The sequence below is a fragment of the Canis lupus genome, chromosome 33 (genome assembly GCF_011100685.1).
Source record: "Canis lupus familiaris isolate Mischka breed German Shepherd chromosome 33, alternate assembly UU_Cfam_GSD_1.0, whole genome shotgun sequence".
Lineage (NCBI taxonomy): Eukaryota > Metazoa > Chordata > Mammalia > Carnivora > Canidae > Canis > Canis lupus.
In genome coordinates this window covers 1474268-1496513 of record NC_049254.1, presented here as the reverse complement: position 1 = coordinate 1496513, position 22246 = coordinate 1474268, and positions in this window count along the sequence as shown.

Here is a 22246-nt window from a genome sequence, read left to right as displayed (position 1 = left end):
CCCAAGGTCCAACATTCATCTTCTTAAAGGGATGCAGAAACAGTAACTTATTCTGAGAACACACAAAATGCATAATTTTACATGATTGGTTAAAAACTGTCTGCACTTTCTCCTTTCCAAATATGTAACTCAAAGAAATGAAAGCTTCATGTCCTCTTTTATCTCAAGACTCAAAAGACCTTTCCTTCTTGGAATGAAGCTCCCCTGTAAAGTCTATGTAAGGCAGACAGTGGGGTCATGACTTGAGTCCTGTGCAAAATTTCAAGGAAAAGACTTATTGAAACTATCAGAAAAAAAAAAAAAAAAAAAGCCAAAAAAAGTAACACCTTCAGAAAATCACAAAATGTATGCTTTCTCAAACTCTTCTGAATATAAATCGTCTATTATTTAAAACAAAAAAAGTGGAAACATTAGCTTTTTCACTTATGTCACACTATTTATTTATTTATTTTAAAGTGATCTCTCCACTAAAACAATCCTTTTCAAAAATAATTCACAACCGGGATGCCTGGGTGGCTCAGTGGTTGAGTGTCTGCCTTTGGGAGACACCAGAGAGTGATCCTAGAGTCCCTGGATCTAGTCCCATATCAGGCTCCCTGCAGTGAGCCTGCTGCTCCCTCTGCCTATGTCTCTGCCTCTCTCTGTGTCTTTCATGAATGAGTAAATAAAATCTTTAAAAAAAGTAATAATAATTTACAATCATGCTACTAAATCCAGAGGAATTCAAAAAATGTATTATTCATTAAGAAATATGGGGTGGAAAATTCTATGTCACTGTCAAAATGAGAAGTTTGTATTTCAAAAACTTTGTCTTTTCTAAGGTTTGAATTTTTGTCTTTTAGATAGATAGTAAGTGTAAATTCCTGAAAATTTAAAAAATAAGTTCCCTAAAGTTTTGAATTTACATAGAAATCGAGGTACATTATATGAATGGTACATTATTTGTGTGTGTCTTGTCTAGATAAACGTCAAGGTCTAGGCAACCTGGTTGGAGTTTTGTGCATCCATGCCAATGGCTGACTGAGTCTGCAGGCCAATTTTACCAGAAGATCTTAAACTTATTTTATTTGCCTATATTGCACTTCATCTTAATATTAAAATGAATTATCTGTAGGCGCTGCTTTAGGCAATGGCCTAAAGGCTCATATTTGACCGCCTCTCCCCAGATGACAAGTATATGCGGTTTAGAAAATACAAAAAACAGTGGAGAGCAACCCCTAACCTGGCAGCAAGTGAGGCGGATAATTTAGAATAGGGAATGCAGTCAGTGACATTATTCTGTGTGTGTGTGTTTATTTTACAATTTTTGCTAAGGAGAGGCCTCGTCTGTGCCATGCAAATTCCCTACAACTCTGAGGGGAAACTTTAGTCTTTATGATTTGAAAACTAAAATATTTTAGTTTGAGGCAGTCCCACACACTGGAAAATGAGGCAGGAATCTTAGACACAAGAGAACCAAAATAGAGAATCTCAGTTTTCCTGTAAGTTCTGCCCACGTTTCTGGCCTGTTCACTGAATTACGTATTCACAGAATAGACTCTGAACAGCTCAGCCACAGCTAAAAGGATTGAGCTGATATTTTAGTGAGTGCCATGAAATTGGCACTGTAGCTTTATTCCAACAAATGTAAATGTCTCATACCACAAGCAACCCACTAAGGAAGAGTATAACAGGATGGGGGCACCTGGTGGCTCGGTCGGTTAAGCAGTTAACTCTTCATTTTGGCTCAGGTTATGAGATCAGGATGGTGAGACTAAAACCCTGAGTTGGGCTCTGCACTCAGCAGGGAGTCTGCTTGAGATTCTCACTCTGCCCCTCCACCGCTCTCCCTCTAAAAAAAAAACCTTGAGACTGACTCCGTTATTGAGAAAATAACAAAAGGCCTGTCCCATAAGAAGAGGAAAAAGATAATCAGGAATAGAATGTAGATATTTAAAGAAGTGATGGCTGACAGGTTTTTAAATATAGTAAAGTACATGCATTTATACATGTAAGAAGTTCAATGAGACATAAGTGAGATAACAACAATCAAGATAAGGAATGCTGTCAATAAATCTGGCCCATAACTTTGCATTAACGTAACACTTATTTTACATTTTTAATTCCTGACTGTTCCTATGCAGATAGATAAATAGATAGATGACAGATAGGTCAGTAGGTAGACTGACAGATAGATGGAGATAGAAACTTTTTCTTTTTTTTTTTTTCCATTTTATTTTTAAGTTAACTCTACATCCAGTAAGGGGCTCAAACTCACAACCCCGAGATCAGGAATTGCATGCTCTACCAACTGAGCCAGCCAGGAGCCCTGAGATAGAAATTTTCAAAGAAAAAAATTTCTGGCATTAGTTCAATAATTATATATGTCTCTACTGTATTTTCATATTAATAGCAATTTCTTTTGAACAGATTTCTCATTTGGGAGTTATTCTAATTATCTTCTGTTAAAAAGGAAGTCTTTATGTACTTTTTGAAATAATAATTAATCTTCGTCCATATAATTAACTATAGCTCTCATGTAAAAGAGAGAAATAAATTTACCATTGAAATTTTGCTTACTTTTTCTATAAGAAAAGCCATAAAAATATTTCATTTTTTCCAAAAAGAGTACAGGTCATTAGAACCACCTACTCATTATGTGATGTAGAACAAAGTGATACAAAACATAAATTTTGCCTTTTTTTTTTTTTTTTTTTTGGTTTCTATCCTTTGAGAATTTAAACCGTTTTTGAATCATTGTTCCTGATTCTCATCACTTTAGAAAATGCTTTGGACAAATAATTTTGCCATTTTCATTTATCGTTTTTTCCCTCACTTAGTTGCCCATTGTGGCACTCATTATTTTTTAAACTTTTTTTTTTTTTTAATTTTTAAACTTGGAGATAGAGAGGCACATGTAGTTGCAAGAAATGACACAATCAAATCTTGTGCACATTTTACACAATTTCTCAATGATAACATCTTGGGGTCTGTAGTACCATCTCACCTAGAATTTTGAGAGGGATAAAGGCAAAATCCAGAACATCTGTATCCTCAGGAGGTCCCTCATGGGGCCCTTTTACAGCCACACCCAATTTCCTCTTACCCACAACTTCTCCCTCCCTTTAACTCCTGGCCATGGTCTTCCATCTTCCTAATTTTAGCATTTGGAAAATTTTCTATAAATGGAATAATATCATTTTTAACTTTTTGGAATTTGCTATTCCCACTCGGTATAAGTCCAGGTTGTTGTATGCATCAGTGGTTTGTACCTTTCTCTTGCTAAGTCATATTTCATGGTAAACTGTAACACAATTCATGTAATTATTCACTTGTTGAAGGATATCTGGGTTGTTCCCAGTGTTTGGCTCTTTTCACTAAAGTCCACAATAAAGTTCCACTCCATTTCCATTCTTTTTCTGATAGTTTTTATCATGAATGGGAGTGAGTTTTGTAAACATCAATCGATCATGTGACTTGTTTTGACATTTTGTATTATATTGATTAAGCTTCAAATAATGAAACAATTTTTCATTCCTGAAATAAATACCACTGGCGTGGTGTATGATGCTTTCTATTTACTGCTGAGTCCTATTTGCTTGTATTTTGGTAAGAACTTTTGCATCTATATTTGGATGGGTATGGCCTCTAGTATTAATCATTTTAGTTCTGTCTCAAGACAAAATTAATAAGTTTCTCTAACGATTACTCTGATTTCATTTCTAAGATTGATAATTTATGTCTTCTCTCTTTTTTGTCAGTTTCACTAGAGGTTTGTTTACTTTATGGATCTTTTGAAAAACTAGCTTTTTGTTTCACTGATTTTTCTCTATTGTCTTCTGTCTTCACTGCCATTGATTTCTGTCCTTTATTTCCTTTCTTCTCCCAGATTTGGGTTTATTTTATTCTTTCTCTAGTTTTTTGGTGTGGAAGCTTCTACTATTGATTTGAGACTTTTACTCATTTCTAATGAATGCATTTAATGGTATAATTTGTCTTCTCAGCACTAGTTTAGCTGTGTCCTGAAAATTCACTCAGTTCAATGCATTTTAGAAAATTTTTCTTGAGACTTCCTCTTTGAACCACATATTATGTGTAAGTGCCTAGTATCATCTTCCAAATATTTGAATTTTTCTTAATTTTTTTTAAAGATTTTATTTATTTATTCATGAGAATACACAGAGAGAGAGAGGGAGAGAGAGGCAGAGACACAGGCAGAGGGAGAAGCAGGCTCCATGCAGGGAGCCTGATATGGGACGCGATCCCAGGTGTCCAGGATCATGCCCTGAGCTGTAGGCAACGCTAAACCGCTGAGCCACCGGGGCTGCCCAATTTATCTTAATTTTTGCATAGACTTTTGTTTTCTTTTTTCTATTTATTTATTTATTTATTCATTTATTTATGATAGTCACACAGAGAGAGAGAGAGAGAGAGAGAGGCAGAGACACAGGCAGAGGGAGAAGCAGGCTCCATGCACCGGGAGGCCAATGTGGGATTCGATCCCGAGTCTCCAGGATCGCGCCCTGGGCCAAAGGCAGGCGCAAAACTGCTGCGCCACCCAGGGATCCCTGCATAGACTTTTGTATGATACTATTGCAACAAAGAAACTGTGTGATTTCAAAATACACTGCGTCACCTCAAGTCTTTTAAAACTTTCAAGGTTTGTTTCATGTTCCAAGATAGGGCTTGCCCTAGGATATGTCTCATGGGCACTTGAAAAAGGTGTGTATTCTGGTGTCCTTGGGTGGAGCGTTCTATAAATATCAATTACATCCCGCTGGTTGGTGGTGTTACTGAGGTTTTCCTATATCTTATGATATTCTGATCCATTTTTTCTATCACCCTGATAGTCAAGGTTGATAGTCATGGTTGAAAGCCTTGAGGATATTAAATCAGCATATTCACTGGTCTTACATTTCATCAATGTCACTTTGAATAAAGTTTAGAAAGCTTACTTCCTTTTTATGTCCCTTTACCCTACTCCATTTGTGATACAGTTTCCTGAGCTATTACCACTACTGAAATTTAAAACCAAAGGATGGTGCTATAATTTCTGCGTCCACCATCCAATATCAATTAGACAACTCAAGACAGAGAGCACAATTTATTATATTTACCTATATTTTTGATTCTTGTGTTCTTTCTCCCTCCTGGTAGTCAGGATTCCTTCTTATATCACTCCTGTTTTGAGAAATTCTTTTAGCCCTTCTTTTAGGTAGTTCTGCTGATGACAAATTCTTTTGGTTTTCTTTCTACCTAACAATGTCTTAGTTTCCCCTTCATTCTTGAAGGATATTCTTACTGGATATAGGATCCTGTATTTACACGTATTTTCTTTCAACACTTGAAAAACACTTCCTTTTGGACTCCATGGTTTTGGATAAGAAACTCCCTGTCATTTAAGTTAGATTTCCCCTATAGAGTGTTTCTCTCTTCCTGCTATTAAGATACATTCTTTGTCTTTAGTTTTGGAAGTTTGATTCGGTTGTATTTTGGTGTGGGTTTCTAAGCATTTATACTCAATGAGATTTGTTTATTTTCTTGAATCTCCTAGTTGATGTGTTTTGCCAGAGTTGATAGGTTTTCAGCCATTATTTCTTCAAGCGCTTTTTCAGTCTCACCCTTTTACATCTCCTTGTAGAACTCCAATGACAGGGATATTAGATTTCTGTTACACTCACACAGGTCCCTGAAGCTTTATTCATTTTGTTCTCATAGTCTGTTTTCTCTCTGTTGTTAAAACTGGATAATTTCTAATGGTCTTTTTTTTTTTTAATTCACTGATTCCTATGCTCCCCGTAATCTACTGCTGAATCTATCCATTGAATTTTTTTATGTCTTATTTTTCAGTTTTGAAAGTCCTCTGATTCTTCTGTATATCTTGTGTTTCTATGCTGAAACTCTATTTTTTCATTTGTTTCAAGTGTGTTAACAAATGCTCATTGAAGCATTTTATGATGGATGCTTTAAAATATTTGTCATATTTCTAACATCTCTGTCTTTTTGCTGTTGACATCTTTTATTTGTCTTTTTGTTTTTCATTCAGTCTGATCTTCTTGGTTCCTGGTATACTGAATGATTTTTTATTAAAACTTGGACATTTTTCATATTATGTCATGGAGTTCTGAATTTTATTTAAGCTTTTTTTTAGCTGGCTACTTCTGACTCTGTTCCAACAAGAATCAGAGTGTGGTCTCATTACTCTCAGGTAGGAGTAGAAGCCCAACTTACTCCATTGATCTTTGGAGAAGGGGGGTGCTCTTCTTTACTGATGGGTGAGGATGGGAACTTTCACTCCCCAGCAAGTATTTACAGATTTGCCACTGGCTGAGAAGAGTAGGTATGATGTGTTGCTGTTCCTCATATCACTTCCACTGATGCCACAGAAGACAATGGTAAAAGTCCTGACTTCATACTATTCTCACTGGATATGGGGACCCCCCCCCTATAATATTCCAGTGGGAAAAGGGAAAGTTGCCTTATAACTTCTGGGTGAAAGTGAGAGTGCAGGCACCTGTTCTCTGCCATGGTTTCTGCTGATACTGGCAGTAAATGGGGAGGGGTTTGTTATCATCTAATCAATTGGTGCTCAGTTTCCTACTCAGGGTACATGGTTCCCTACAAGCCTTTTCTGACACCACCCCTTGGTGGTTTGGGTGCCTCATTAGAGTCTGGTGAGTGTTGATATCTAGGCTGCTCATACAGCCTTTAGGTATGAGCCACTGGTGTGAGTGGGATTGTGGCTACATTTTTTTTGTTCCTATAATGTTTGGTGGGAGTACAGCCATTATCCAAAAATTTCTATCTCTTTATGCTGTTCCTTCCATGGTCTTTTGGTTAGAGAAATCAGTCTTTTGTTCCTTTTTAAAGTGCCTACTTCTTTTGAAATTTCCAGTTTGCTAGCTCCTCCAGCTCCAATGCTGATATAAGAGGCACAAAGAAATTCAGGAAACCCACCACTGTGTCTCAAGTTTCCAAGGTTCCTAGCTGATATATTTTTTTTTCCAGCCTTTTTGTTTTATGTAGTGGTATAAATAGAAAAAAGTGCATCTATTCCTTGTTCCCAGATTTAGAAATCCCTCATAATATTTTAAGATAGACGAGATATATTCCACTCTCAATATTTGCTAACTTAATAAAAAATAAAATTTAAAATGTCTGTCTGAGGCATACATATGGGTGTGTTTGCTCTCATTTCATATTTAAGCCTATGGACATATCATTAGCAAGTTAATATCAGAGCTAGAAGAAGGTGCTGAGTATCTTCTCTCCTTGGGTTGTGTCTTATAGCAACAGCTTATAAAATGTTAATTCTTTAAAAAAGCATGTATAAAAATATAAGCTCTATTAGGTCAGATACCTAAATTGTCTGTCTGCTTCTAAATATCTACTACCAAAAACAGTTCCGGAAACATGTTAGAAATTCAACAAATAGTTGTCGAATGAGTGAAGAAAGTGTGCTAGGTACTGCATTAAGCATTTTATATGTATTATCTCATTTATTGATTGACTGATTTTTAAAGATTTTATTTATTTGAGAGAGAGAGCACGAGCGCTTGGGGAAGGAAAGGGGCAGAGGGAGAGGGAGAAGCATACTCCTGGCTGAGGGGGCCTGACTCAGGGCTCGATTCCAGGACCCTGAGGTCATGACCTGAGCTGAAGGCAGGTGCTTAAGCAACTGAGCCGCCCAGGTACCCCATGTTATCTCATTTAACCCCCCTAAAGTGGTATCAGATGTCTCCATTTTAAAATTCAGGAAACAAAGGTTTAGATAGGTACAAATAACTTGAACCAAGTCACAACCATAAGTAGTGGAACAAGGTTCAAATCTTTGTCTACTACAAAATCTGTGCTCCTTCTATTAGTCCCAAACCGCTTCTCACAGAGAGAAAGAGATGAAAGAAAGGTCCTTGATTTTGTACAATGTTCCCCTTTAAAATTTCCCTGCTCCTCATATCTGGGAGAGATTGGCCTACCACCAAATCACAGGAGCAGACACCATGGAAAGATCTCGGCTATTTTCAGAAAACAAAGATAACAAACAAAACCCTAATAAACAAACAATATCCCAGAAACAGGTTGAGGCAAAGTAACTACTGCAGCAGGTACAGTGGAAAGGCTGCAAGAAGACAAGGAGAGATCAAGAAAGGAAGCATAGGGCATGGATAATTTACTATCTGCGTCACAAAGTAAGGGTCAGGGCCCCTGAGCCTGAGGAACTCACATGGTTTTATGACTTACCTAGGGTCTCTATGGAATGGTCATCATTAAGTCACTTATCCTAGAAACAATTTTTCAGGGTTTAATGTTCTCTTAATTGTATTCAACTCTGTCATCCCCTCCCCTCTTTTTATGACAGCTACGCGGATCAGTGAGATGTCACTAATATGGTCTTGCATGGATGTGTGCATGATGAAGGTGGGAACCAGAGAGCTAAGTGAAGTTTATCTAGGTCACCTGTCATTTCTTACGTCCAAAACCTCACCAAAGTGTCCAGCCGCCCATGTAGCAGCTGGATCTGACTCCAGAGTCAATCAGTGTTTGGCGTCAACTAATGCAATTCTTTAAGTGCAGCTTACGTGAGTTCATATTGTTCCACTAGTGACAGACAAAAACATATTTTCTGCCAATGGTAAAACATTTGAGGTGACCTGGGTCACAGATAAAAGATACTTTCCTGTTCAGTGGTTACATTCTCAAGATAGCATTAATCTCGCAAACAAAATCACAAATTGGATTAATCATTTATTCTGGAAGAGGCAGCAAAATTTAGGGCATCCCACTAAAACATTAGATCTAAAAGATGAATGTTTGCAATATGTGCTTTAAGAAGTTGTCTTTTATGATTTATTTGCCTTCCAGTGCTTATGAATAACGCAGGACAAATTGTTTTCCATGTGATTTAAAAATCATTGGTATGCAAATAGGCTATGATCTGAATTTAGCCAAGCAAAATGAGGTTATGCTCATTAATCAAAGTAGATTGTTTAAATTTGGCAAAGAGATTGAAACTGGAGTTAGTCTTGACACTGTGAGGATTTTTAGTGCCATATTTCGTATTTATCCTTTCCCTTAATTATAGGCAATGCAAACAATTATGCCTTTATATTTCCTTGGCCCGATTATACTCAAAGACCTAATTTCCCACCATTCTCACCCTCATTTTTCGGCTTTAGTCACCCCGTCTCCTTATTGTTGGCAAATACACCATGCATACTTTCACCCCTGTGCCTTTGCACTGCTGTTCTTTCTGATGGTATATTTTCTCCCAGATACTCATAGGGTCAGCTCCCTTCAGGTCTCTGCTCAAATGTCCACAGATGAGCCAAGACTTTCCTGAGCACCATTTATAAAATAATGAGCCCCACTTTCACTGCCTGATCTCCGTAACCTCTCTTACATTGCTCTATCTTGTTCTACGGACTTTGTGACACGCTCTGTATTCATTGGCATATTTATTTATACTCCCTTCCCATGTGCTACTTACCTATTGCCTAGCATATTACTCCAAAATGACGTCTTAAGAAAACAATAAGCATCATTGTTTTGTTCCTGAATCTGAAGGTTGACTGGGGTTACTGCTGAGTTTTCTGTCAGAATCTGACACGGGTACATGGTGGCTGGGGCTCAGAGTCATGCATGCCCTGCACCTGAAGACTGAAACACCCTGGGGCTGGAGCAAGCCGCGTCCAGCTACCCCCTGTGACCGTGTGTGCTCTCCCCTGCAGGACGGTGTTAGCACGGCTAAGGGGCCTACGTGGAGGCTCAGGACTCCAAAGCAAGTGAGGAGAGAAGTTACTTTGCCTCTTACAATTTTGTCTTCAATGTCACACAGTGTGTAAGTCCTGCAGATTTGTAGTCACAAATCCCTGGCCAGTTTCCAATGGAAGGGAAATCCATGCAGCTCCTGATGCAGGTGTGGCAAGGATCGGTGAAAGAAGCAGGAATCAGAAATACTGCTATAGTCAATTCTGGAGAAGATAAGCAACCTACCATGTCCCTTTAGAAAGTAATATTTACATGGTTAGGTCCCTGCTATATCCACAGTCATTATTTTCTGAATGACTAAAGAAATAAAGGAATGAAAGGAAAACCTAAATAACATGGGCAAAAATCCATTGTACGTGACCAGTGTATCCAGTGTTTAATAACAACTAGAGGATGTTGTTATTGCTATGTAAAAGTCCATTGTTATGTGCTTAAAAGGTGCTGGAATTTTTTTAAATTCCTTTTAAGTAGAATTCTCTATTAAACATATTTTTTTTCCTGTATTATCACAACATAGATTAATCAAATTCAGGATGAGCCAGACATTTCTAGTTGGAAGTGGATATTTCCACTTCAACTTGATTTTATGAATGATTTTAGGACTTGAATAGACTGCACAGAGAATATGCCACAACTTTTTGTAGCCAGTTACTTTAATTTGTTACTCCTTCTTATAGAAGGCCCAAGAACATTTCATAATCACATACTAGGAGATAAGATCCATTATATGAGAATCTCAGCTGTTATGCCTCAGAATTATGTATTTAAGTGTTTAGTACAACCCAAAGTACATAAAAAGTGAATAGGTGAAAATTATTACCAAGTTTACAGGTATAAATTGAAGAAATTTTAAAAGTCTTGAATTTCAAAATGAATCATTATGTTAATAAATAAATTCATTATATACTATCTCAGTTTGCAGTAGTCTTATTAATCTTTTAAACTGTACTAGATATAACAGTTTTAGTGCTTGTCAATCTTTTGGCTAAGATCAAGTACAGATATAAAAGTTTAGTAATAGGACTCATTATTATTATCTATTGGTGAAATGCTAAAAACCAATTAAGCCACAAGAAAGCATAGAATAGAAAGGTCAGTTTAAACATAGATAATCTGCTATTTGAGAAAAAAAAATTCAGGTACAGACTATTCTTTTCAGAATGTATTGCTATAATCCTTTGTGTTTTTTTAAATTTTATTTTGTATTTTGCTCCACAATATTATCTCTATCTTGTAATTGCTTAATTAAATTCTTTTTAAAATGCTTTTTAATATAGAATGCATTTTCTTTTGAAGTACTTACTGTTTCTTATTATTGATATGTTTTAATCAAGTTGGTTTCTTTCAGTCAATAAGTCAGTAAGTGGCATAATCCATCTGAGGTGTAAATGTGATCACTAATCAGGATCTGGATGTGTAATGCATTCCTCGGTCTGATTGTGTTTAGTGTATGAGAACATCTGGTGAATTAAGAACCTGTCAAATGAGATTTACTGGTACACGTACCTGCTTTTTACATAGACAAGAGATTTTGATTTCTCTGACACTCCCTTCAAATACCAAAGACTAAACTTGGAAGAGATGATTATGCAAAGAAGTGTCACCCATGAAGTACTCTAACATAGGTGTTATATCATACTGTACTTTACCTTTTAAGGAAGAATCCATTAATTGGCCTAAGAAAATTGAGGGGGAAAATTGCCAAAAAGATCAGAAAATGGGAAACATGCACTTTTGCTTCCAGCACTTTTTTTTTTATTGGTGTTCAATTTACCAAAATACAGAATAACCCCCAGTGCCCGTCACCCAATCACTCCCACCCCCCGCCCTCCTCCCCTTCTACCACCCCTAGTTCGTTTCCCAGAGTTAGGAGTCTTTACGTTCTGTCTCCCTTTCTGATATTTCCCACACATTTCTTCTCCCTTCCCTTATATTCCCTTTCACTATTATTTATATTCCCCAAATGAATGAGAACATATAATGTTTGTCCTTCTCCGACTGACTTACTTCACTCAGCATAATACCCTCCAGTTCCATCCACATTGAAGCAAATGGTGGGTATTTGTCATTTCTAATAGCTGAGTAATATTCCATTGTATACATAAACCACATCTTCTTTATCCATTCATCTTTCGTTGGACACCGAGGCTCCTTCCACAGTTTGGCTATTGTGGACATTGCTGCTATAAACATTGGGGTGCAGGTGTCCCGGCGTTTCATTGCATCTGTATCTTTGGGGTAAATCCTCAACAGTGCAATTGCTGGGTCATAGGGCAGGTCTATTTTTAACTCTTTGAGGAAACTCCACACAGTTTTCCAGAGTGGCTGCACCAGTTCACATTCCCACCAACAGTGCAGGAGGGTTCCCTTTTCTCCGCATCCTCTCCAACATTTGTTGTTTCCTGCCTTGTTAATTTTCCCCATTCTCACTGGTGTGAGGTGGGATCTCATTGTGGTTTTGATTTGTATTTCCCTGATGGCAAGTGATGCAGAGCATTTTCTCATATGCATGTTGGCCATGTCTATGTCTTCCTCTGTGAGATTTCTGTTCATGTCTTTTGCCCATTTCATGATTGGATTGTTTGTTTCTTTGGTGTTGAGTTTAATAAGTTCTTTATAGATCTTGGAAACTAGCCCTTTATCTGATATATCATTTGCAAATATCTTCTCCCATTCTGTAGGTTGTCTTTTAGTTTTGTTGACTCTATCCTTTGCTGTGCAAAAGCTTCTTATCTTGATGAAGTCCCAATAGTTCATTTTTGCTTTTGTTTCTTTTGCCTTCGTGGATGTATCTTGCAAGAAGTTACTGTGGCCGAGTTCAAAAAGGGTGTTGCCTGTGTTCTTCTCTAGGATTTTGTTGGAATCTTGTCTCACATTTAGATCTTTCATCCATTTTGAGTTTATCTTTGTGTCTGGTGAAAGAGAGTGGTCTAGTTTCATTCTTCTGCATGCGGATGTCCAATTTTCCCAGCACCATTTATTGAAGAGACTGTCTTTCTTCCAATGGATAGTCTTTCCTCCTTTATCGAATATCAGCACTTTTTTTTAAATAAAAAATTGAGTATAATCAGAACAATCTACAGAAAAGCATGGTAACTGACAAATGAAAATAGTAACTTCAGTTTATTGAAAATGAAAGAGATACAGGATATTTTGTGGGAACTTTAGTCCCCTTTTCAAAAATTCTGATTTTTTTTCTTATACTTCCTTTTAAATTTATTTTTTAAATATGACATACCTAAATGTGTGTAGCCTGTGAGCACATATATACATGTGTGTCTAACTGTAGCATACAGGGAATATAAAGTCATAAAAAAAAAGGTACATGAAGAATAAAGAATTTACTCTTGGTTATATGAAATTAACTGGCTATGCGGTCGTAGGTGAGACCTCTGAACTTTTGAGATTGATTTTAGGAGAGAGTATTACCTGTCATGATTTCCTCATAAGGTAAATTAGTTTCAAATAAAAAAAAGAAGGAAAGGAATCCTTTCAGAAGCACAAGAAATCAATTAACTACCCGTTTCAAAATAGAGTAGAATAACATCTTAAAAAGGTTTAGGTTACAAATTCCCATAGAGCCAAAATTGCTCTTGAAAATGGCTCTAGTTAATTTTGGCTTGTTCATGGTCAACATTTTAGTTCTGGAAAAATAATTTGAAAAGTTAAAAGCTACAGATTTAAATACAGAGATGTTTCTCTCTTTCTAATCTCTCTTTTTCATCCCTTTCTCTATTTTCCCCTTCTTCTCTCCATCTCTCTGTCCCTGTTTACAATTATTTTTACAGAGCTGTTACTACATCCGTGTGAACTAAATGGATGCGTGCTAAGACTCTATTCCCTCACAAATAAACATAACAGCGTCATTACACCGGACAGAACATGATTTCAACTGATGATGATGTAGGTGGTTGGGTCTGCCTGCTGCAGTGCATGAGAGTTCATCACTAGGAGAATCAATTTCCCAGTACTTGGTGCTGTTTAAAGGGGGGGGGGGGGAATCCCCATATTTCATGCTTTTCTGTTATATGAATTTTGGCCAAAGAGAGTCTGAACATATTGTACAGACATTACTTATGCCTGATTGATTTTCAACATATCTGTCTTTGTTTTAAAAACTATTTTGTCTAACTTGCTCCCCCTACCCCTTCATCTTGTTATTTCTTTTAACAACTGGCAGCTCAATTTTCTCATGGCCCCTGTTAGTAGTTTCAGCAAACAGTGCAATCAATTAAAATGTCTTTGGCAAGCCAACTAAGGTTAAAATCCTTTTACGGCTAATGGCTTATTTAAGAACCTTTCCTTGACACTTAAGGTATATAATTCAACATAATGTACAAAGTTCAATAATGAGATTAGCTGGTTATCCTGCACAATTGGATAACAACTTGATTGTTGGGTTTAAGTATAATTGGCATGTGATGAACTTGACTACAAGAAAGATATGAGCAACCAAAAGTTTGTCAGGATGTAAATGAGGGCGTCTGTTAGGGGAAATTATAACTAAAATATTTATGGTGATTTATGGATTACAAATATGTTCTATATCATTAATTCCTATTATAGAACTGCCTAATAAGGTATTATTTGTGCCATTTATAGATGAGGAAAGTGGGATTCAGGAAAGCTAATTATTGAGCCCAAGGTCATACTTTAAAGTGCCAAAACTAGAGCATCAAGTAATTCTTCTAGTGGGAAGCCGGTATACTGATAATTTCTTAGGAAATATATTGAATATGTATACAATATAGATCAAATAAAATATGGAATATATAGTGCATAAAAAATACTAAGCATATACATACAAAGAGAGAAAATGAGAGAGAGAGGCAGAGAAAAAGCAAAATTCTGTACTATGGTGGTAAAATTCAAGTGTGTTAGGTTCATATGGCCAGTGACAAAATCCTAGTTCCATTATTTCCTACTTATATAAACTACCATGAGCCTGAGTTACTCCAGATTAAACAGGAAGAGTAGGAATTATTATTGTGATAATTGAGAGACATTTAGAGAAAAGCATTTAACATTGTGTTTGGCGCATAGTAAACAATAAATAGTAACAGAGACAGAAAGGAGAAGGAGGAGAAAATATCAGAATTTAGCCTCTGTTGAAAAGTTTGAAAATTAGTATTTTGTCAGATCGATACTTCTGATACAGTGTCTAGAAAATAAAAGAATATCTACAAATAACATGTTTTGAAAGATATCAGAAGGTGTCATATCAACAAGGATGAGAGGAGTGAAAAATACACAGAGGGAAAGTCCTTCCCGAATGATCTGACAGTCATTGCTATCCCCTAGGATTATGCTACACCACAGAAAATTGGGTTAACCTAGGGACATGGACCCTCCTGAGATTAAAAAAAAAAAAGAATTTAAGGGAGCTTTTGACAGTTCCAAATGCTGGTGTGCTGGAGCAGAATCTAGCAGAACTCAAGCCCATGGCCATCTTTCCTGATATAACATTATTGAGAGTTGTTTCTACATGGGAGGGTAAGGGTGTTGTGGTGGTGATGGTGGTGGTTAGAAGTTTGGTTTGTGAGCTTCTAAAACCCTGAATGAACCCTTCTGCCATCTCTGAACACTTGGGAAACAAATTGCACTAGAGTCAGGGAACTTCCCTCAACTACATGGACAGTCTCCAGGTCAAGGCATTTACCAGATATTGAAGTTACAGGGTCAAGAAGCAAAGGTACTAAAACAAAACAGAACAGAACACCCTCCAATAAACAACCTATCCGTCAGTCAAATGCCTAGGAGGGCTGTGTACGCAGAAGGGGGAGGCACCAGAATCAATGAGGGCTTACTATGTTGCAGTCCATACTTTGATTGGCTTGAGGTGATCAGTTGATCACCTAATCTGCTGAACAGAAGAAAAATTGAATTGTTTCTAGTGGGAGAAGTAGGGGAATAACATCCATAATCTCTAGAATTTTTTTAGACATTATGTGACTTAGAATAAAAAAAAAATCAAAAGACATGAAAAAAGAAGAAATATGCCAGACAAGGGAAAAAAATGATAAAAAAGAAACTCAAATAATCTGATATTGAAATTAGCTGTTAAAGACTTTAATATAACTATTAAACATAGATTTTAAAAATACAAGAAAAAAGATAAAACAAATAAATAATGGACAATTTCTAAAACATTACAGTGTACATAGTTAAAATGGTATTGTAGAGATTTTTTAAAAATATATAATATTTGAAATTAGAAATTCATTGTTTGGATTTAACAGCAGAATGGACATGGAAAAAATAAGATTAATAAACTTGAATATAGAGCAATAGAAAATATTCAAACTCAAGCAAAAATAGAAAAAAAAAGGAAAATGAACAAAGGTAATTATTAGAGTTCCAGGTACTCTAATCATAAGTCAAATAATAAGGCATATGTGTAATTGGAGCCCCAGTTGGAGAAAGCAGAGAGATAACCAGATAAATGCAAAATTGCAAGATATAATATTTGTGATTATTTTAAAAAGTTAATGAAAGATAACCCCAGCAATCAAGAAATTTATTGAACTTCTGTACAATAAAGTACAGAAAACTGTACATTATAGATGCAGACACACACCATAGATAATTTGCTCAAATCAGAGAGAAAAAAAATAGACAAATTAGATGTTGAAAGTAGCATATTATATTCCTCAAAGGAGTAATAAAAACATTGATTATTGTCTTTTAAATGGAAACCACGAAATTCAGAAGGATACAGAATAGCATTTTCAATGTTCTGTGGGGAAAAATCCTGCCAAACTAGAATTCAAAATTGAGAGACACAAGGGGTGCTGGGGTGGCTCAGTTTTCTGGATGACTGACTCTTGATCTCAGCTCAGGTCTCGATCTCGGGGTCAGGCCCTGCTTTGGGCTCCATGCTGGGTATGGAGCTTACTTAAAAAAAAAAAAAAATTGAGAGACATAAAAAATGATACCAAATGGAAGCATAAAACTGTAAAAAGTGAAAACTGCAGGAAATGATAAGCATATACAAAAATTTTTTAAATAAATTAACCTGCAATAATAATAATAATGCTGTCTTCTAATATTTATAACATAGTTACAGCTAAAATACATAATACCAATAACAAAGCAATCAGAAGAAGCTTAAACTTCTTAGTTCAAAAAAGAAATACTTTAACATATATGGTAAGAAGTGAAGAATGCATAATGTAACCCCAATATTGACACTAAAAAAATAATATAAAAAAGGTTTACCTAAAAAGCTAAAGAGGACATAAAGAAGGTAGGGAAAAAGGAATAAGGGATCAAAGAATGGATGAGACAAATGACAGAAGTGTAAACAAATTTAAATATATCTGTAATTACATTAAATGTATATGAGTTGAACCCTCCATTCAAAAGACGGAGATTGGGATCCCTGGGTGGCGCAGTGGTTTAGCACCTGGCTTTGGCCCAGGGCGTGATCCTGGAGACCTGGGATCGAATCCCACGTCGGGCTCCCGGTGCATGGAGCCTGCTTCTCCCTCTGCCTGTGTCTCTGCCTCTCTCCCTCTCCCTGTGTGCCAATCATAAATAAATAAAAATTAAAAAAAAAAAGACGGAGATTATCGGTCCAGATTAAAAAAAGAGAAGATAGGAATATTTTCTGTTCAAATTGGATATACTTTATATAAAAGGAAATAAGTAGAATGAATTAGAGCAGTAATCAAAAGAGAGAAGTTATATCTATATCTATATTAATATTAGGCAAATTAGATTTTAAGGCTAGATGTTTTATGAGAGATATAGAGAAATATTTCATAATTACAACAGATCAGTCCAAATGAAGGACACAACAGTTCAAAGTTGTGAGCACCTAAAGAAAAAACTGATTGAACTCAAAAAAACATTCACATTTATAAATCTCGTTGAAAGCACTAATACATGTCTTTCAATATCTGTGCAAGAAACAGACAAAACAAGTCAGAATATTTGAGTTTTTAAAGTCATTGTATACAAATCATGATTCAATATATCCACTACAAGTTAATCAAACCTGAATGTCCTTTACCTAAGTATCAAAGTATCAAATATTTAGAAATAAAATTAAATAAACAAAAGTGCAAGACTTTTACAATGAAAGTTATGAAACATCAAGAAATGTTAAGACAATTAAATGTGCAAATATACTGTATTTATGAATTAGAAGACTCCATCTTTTAAAGGTGTCAATTTTCTCCGACATGATTTATACATTCAAATATAATGCCTTTCATAATTCAGTAGCTTCTGTTTTGTAAGCTTTGATTTGGTGTGAAACTTGATAAACTGTCTTAAAAGTTTAAATGAACATTAACTGTGAATATCTAATTCAATACCATATAAAACAATATAGGAGAATATCTTCTCCACTTTGAGGTAGGCAGGTGTGTGAAACTAGCCATGAAAATGTGCTCACTGCAGAAACCGGAGAAATGTATTAGATTACATTAAAATTTTGTTTCTTAGAAAACACCATTAAAATAGTGAATAACCAAGTCAGAGAATGGAAATAACATAATTATATAATTTAGTATTTATATGCATATATAAATATCTAAGGCATATACTTTATGCATATTTTAGTAGATACAATTTATATAGAGTGAATAAATATTTTAGAGCATATGCTGTATATATTTAATACATACATTTTAGTATTTATAAACATAATATATAATTAAATTATATATAGAATTCTCACTTTATATGAATGATTTCCAGCAACAAGTGCATATACAATTTAACATTGAATGACAAAAATAAAGAATCTGATAGAAAAATAAATTACAGATACTTTAGAAAGAAAAATATTTACATAGGCAAAATATTTGACAAAGCACTTGGCATTATTAATCATCAGAGAAATAAAAATTAAAACTTCAATGAGATTCCACCACAACTCCCATAATGGTTAAATTTAAAAATACAGGTTCTGGGACGCCTGGGTGGCTCAGTGCTTGAGCGTCTGCCTTGGGCTCAGGTCATGATCCTGGGGTCCTGGGATCCTAGCATCAAGTCCTGCATCCTGCTTCTCCCTCTGCCTATGTCTCTGCCTCTCTCTGTGTGCTTCTCATGAGTAAATAAAGAAAATCTAAAAAAAAAAAAAAAGTGCAGATACTAATATTGTCTTTTTTAAGTGAGCCAGTTGGAACTCTTAACACGACCACTTTGTATTTCTCTTGGTTGGATACTAAATGTTACAGCATTCCTGTCCTGTGTCCCAGCAGTTTCACATTTAGGCCTATATCCAGTGGGAACACATGCAGATGCTCATTAAAAACAACGTATAAGAGTGCTCACATCATTTTTTTGTTATAGCTCCAAACTGAAAGCAATTGAAATATGCATTAAGTAGACAAAGGGTAGGGGCACCTGAGTGGCTCAGGTGGTGGGCGTCTGCCTGCCTCTGGGGTCATGAATCCAAGGTCCTGGCGTTGAGACCCATATCGGGCTCCTCGCTGGACAGGGAACCTACTTCTCCCTCTCCCTTGCTTTCTCTGTCAAATAAATAAATAAAATCTTAAAAAAAAAAAAGGTTAGAAAGGGTAAATAAGTTATGCTATATCCACAGAAAGCAATGCTACCTAGTAATGGGATTGAGCAACTGCGCCTGTGATGCCCATGGATCTCATAAGCCTAAGGTCAAGCCAGACCTGAAAGGGTAGATGCTCTATGATCTCATTTAAAGAAAGTTCAAAAACAAGCCAAACTCATTGTGTTGTGAGTCATAACAGTTTTAGCCCTTCCATAAGGAAAGTAGTGATGAAACGGATGAGGTGACTCTGCGATGCTGTTCAAGATTTGATTTCTTGAAACTACTACTAGTATTTTTGTGTGTTCAACAAAGATGTGAAAATTTATCAAGTTATATATACTTGTCATTTGTCTGTTTTTCTCTGTAGTTTGCAAATGATGGGATAAATTTTGGAATAAAGTAAAGAAAGGGAGGCATAGGCAGATGTGAAGAATATTTAGGGGCAAATGTACTAGGCTTTATCACTGTCAGCAAGTGGATGAGTTTGAAAGCAGTATTCTCGGTATATCCCATGTGTCCTGACACCCATTGAGCCAGTGAATCTCACTGAGTTATAGGGCATAGGAAAGAAAATAGATTATGATGGACTCTGGAAAAATTGGCCATTGCCTTCAAGTCTTCTAGAAGGAAATGTCAGGTTTTACTGGGTATAATGGTATTTGGGTATGCTATGTATGAAAGAAGTTATTGTAGGTGATCAAAATAAATGAAAGATTATCTACTAGTGGGGGTTTTCTGCATAATACGGGAAGAAATCTTATTGGAAGATAGCATAAAAATTATGGTTTCTCTGTTTACAAACTAAGTTTGATAAAGCCATATGACATGTCTATTTTAATTTTAGTTTTATTCAACATGTCTATTTTTAGATAAGTAACCTCTCTATGTAGAATGGGTGGGTCTGTTCAGACTGTGTGTATGATCCTTTCTAACTTTGAAGCTTATAATTCTCACACATTTCAGCCTGTCTTACTACTAACAGTCCAGCCATAGCCAATTCCTTCATTAATTCAGCAAGCCATACCTCCCAACAGATTTTCACATTCCTGTATGATTTGGCATTTTGTCCTCCTCCAAAAATGCTAATTTAAAATAATTTTCCTTCTAACAAAACCTTAATTGATATCAATGTTATTTGTTTTCCTCGAATACGTACGCATCTATTTCCATTCCATGAACCAACAAACTGTTGCTTTAAAGGTCTGCTCTATCTACCAGAAAATTCCCATTTATGTAGTTCTGAAAGGGGAAGTGATTGAGAGGAAATTAATTTTTTCTTAGCTGCAGGCATTCCAGTAGCATAATGGCCATTAGTATTCCTATTGGCAAATATTTCATTATATTCTGATGGTGTTAAAAACCATTTTGCCTGAGGTAAAAAAAGAAAAATCCTTAAATAAAATCTAGAATTTCTATTATGCTTTACATTTCATAATGTGTTGTCATGTATTTTGTTATGTCATTCTCATAGGGATGCTATGCCATAGGAACAGACTATATGAAGAATACTTGTGCCCTAGGCCAGTGACTAACTAATAATTTGATCTTCTTCCTTACTCATATTCTTTATATTTCAAATTAAATTTTAATTATGCAAGTAATGCATGAATATCTCCATCATAAAACATTAAAATATTATTAATAAGACTAAAATTTCTTTTGATAATTAACATTAATTTTGCCCTTTTAATGAGAAATGGGCATATTTATGAGTTCAATGTACACTTTTAGGCTTTTCAGAGCAAATAGGTAAACATTTGTATCCATAAAATATATATTTGGGGCTGTGTTTCTCTATATATGCATATACACATAGTATCTACAGGTACTTTTTAGCAATTTCTTTTGCTTTTTGTTAGGCAGTGTTTAGTAATTTGTTTTTCTTCCAGAATAGTACTTACTTTCAACTGCATTATTCATTTTTAGTATTATATAATATTGTATAGTATGGACATGTAAAAGTTTATCTAGTTATTCTTTAAATGCATGTATATATTTAGGTTGTCCTAATTTCTGCTATTGAAATCAATGAGTATTCTTTATATATTTCCCTTGGTGCAGGTATAAGTGTTTCTCTTGGTAGGTCTTGAGAACTTAATGATTTGTATAAAAATTTAGTTTTTATACACATCTCATATATTTTTTTCCCTTTTTTTTGCAACGTTGTCTCTGCAAATAGCATATTGTGATTACTTTTCAGCTTCTTCTTGATTCTGTCTTTTCATAGAGAAATTTCAAGTAAACTTTTATTTACTTTAATTAGAGTTATTGACTTGTGTGAACCTATAGTTTCTCTATTATTTTTTTTCCTGTTATATCTCAAGTTCCCTATCCTTCTTACTCTTTGTTATTGTGATACATGTTTTTTTGTTTGTTTGTTTCATTTATCTTATCCTATGCTGTAAAGTTATGCCTCTACTTCTATACTAATTGTTTCTCTCATACTTTTATTATGCCTATTTAGAGCTGCTTTTGTAATAAATTATAAAGTTATCACTGTTAACTTTGTGAATTCACAGCATTTTCTATTCCCCAAAATTATTTTCTAGCAAACTTTTATTTTGTGTATAAAAGATGAGCACCAAAGAGACTTCTAATGACAACTTACACTGACTGTATAACTGAAAAAGCACAGAATGAGAAACACATTTTTGGATCTCTCTCACACACATACACACACATACACACACTCTTAATCTTGATTTCTTAGAAAACAGAGCCAGAGGCAAAAATTAACAAGTTAGTATTACACTGGGGATGTAATCTCCAGCAAGCATGAGTAAAAGATAAAGAAAAGTGAAGTGAGGAAGGTAGAAGAACAAACACAAGATGGTGCATTTCACAGCAAGCCATAGCTTTGCCTTAAAATACATTTTGTTGCTCAGTTACATGGGACAAATCCAAGAAGGCCAAATGGAAACCCTTGTGTCTGGAAACAGTCAACCAGGGGAGGAGAGGGAGCAATCTATTCACTGAATC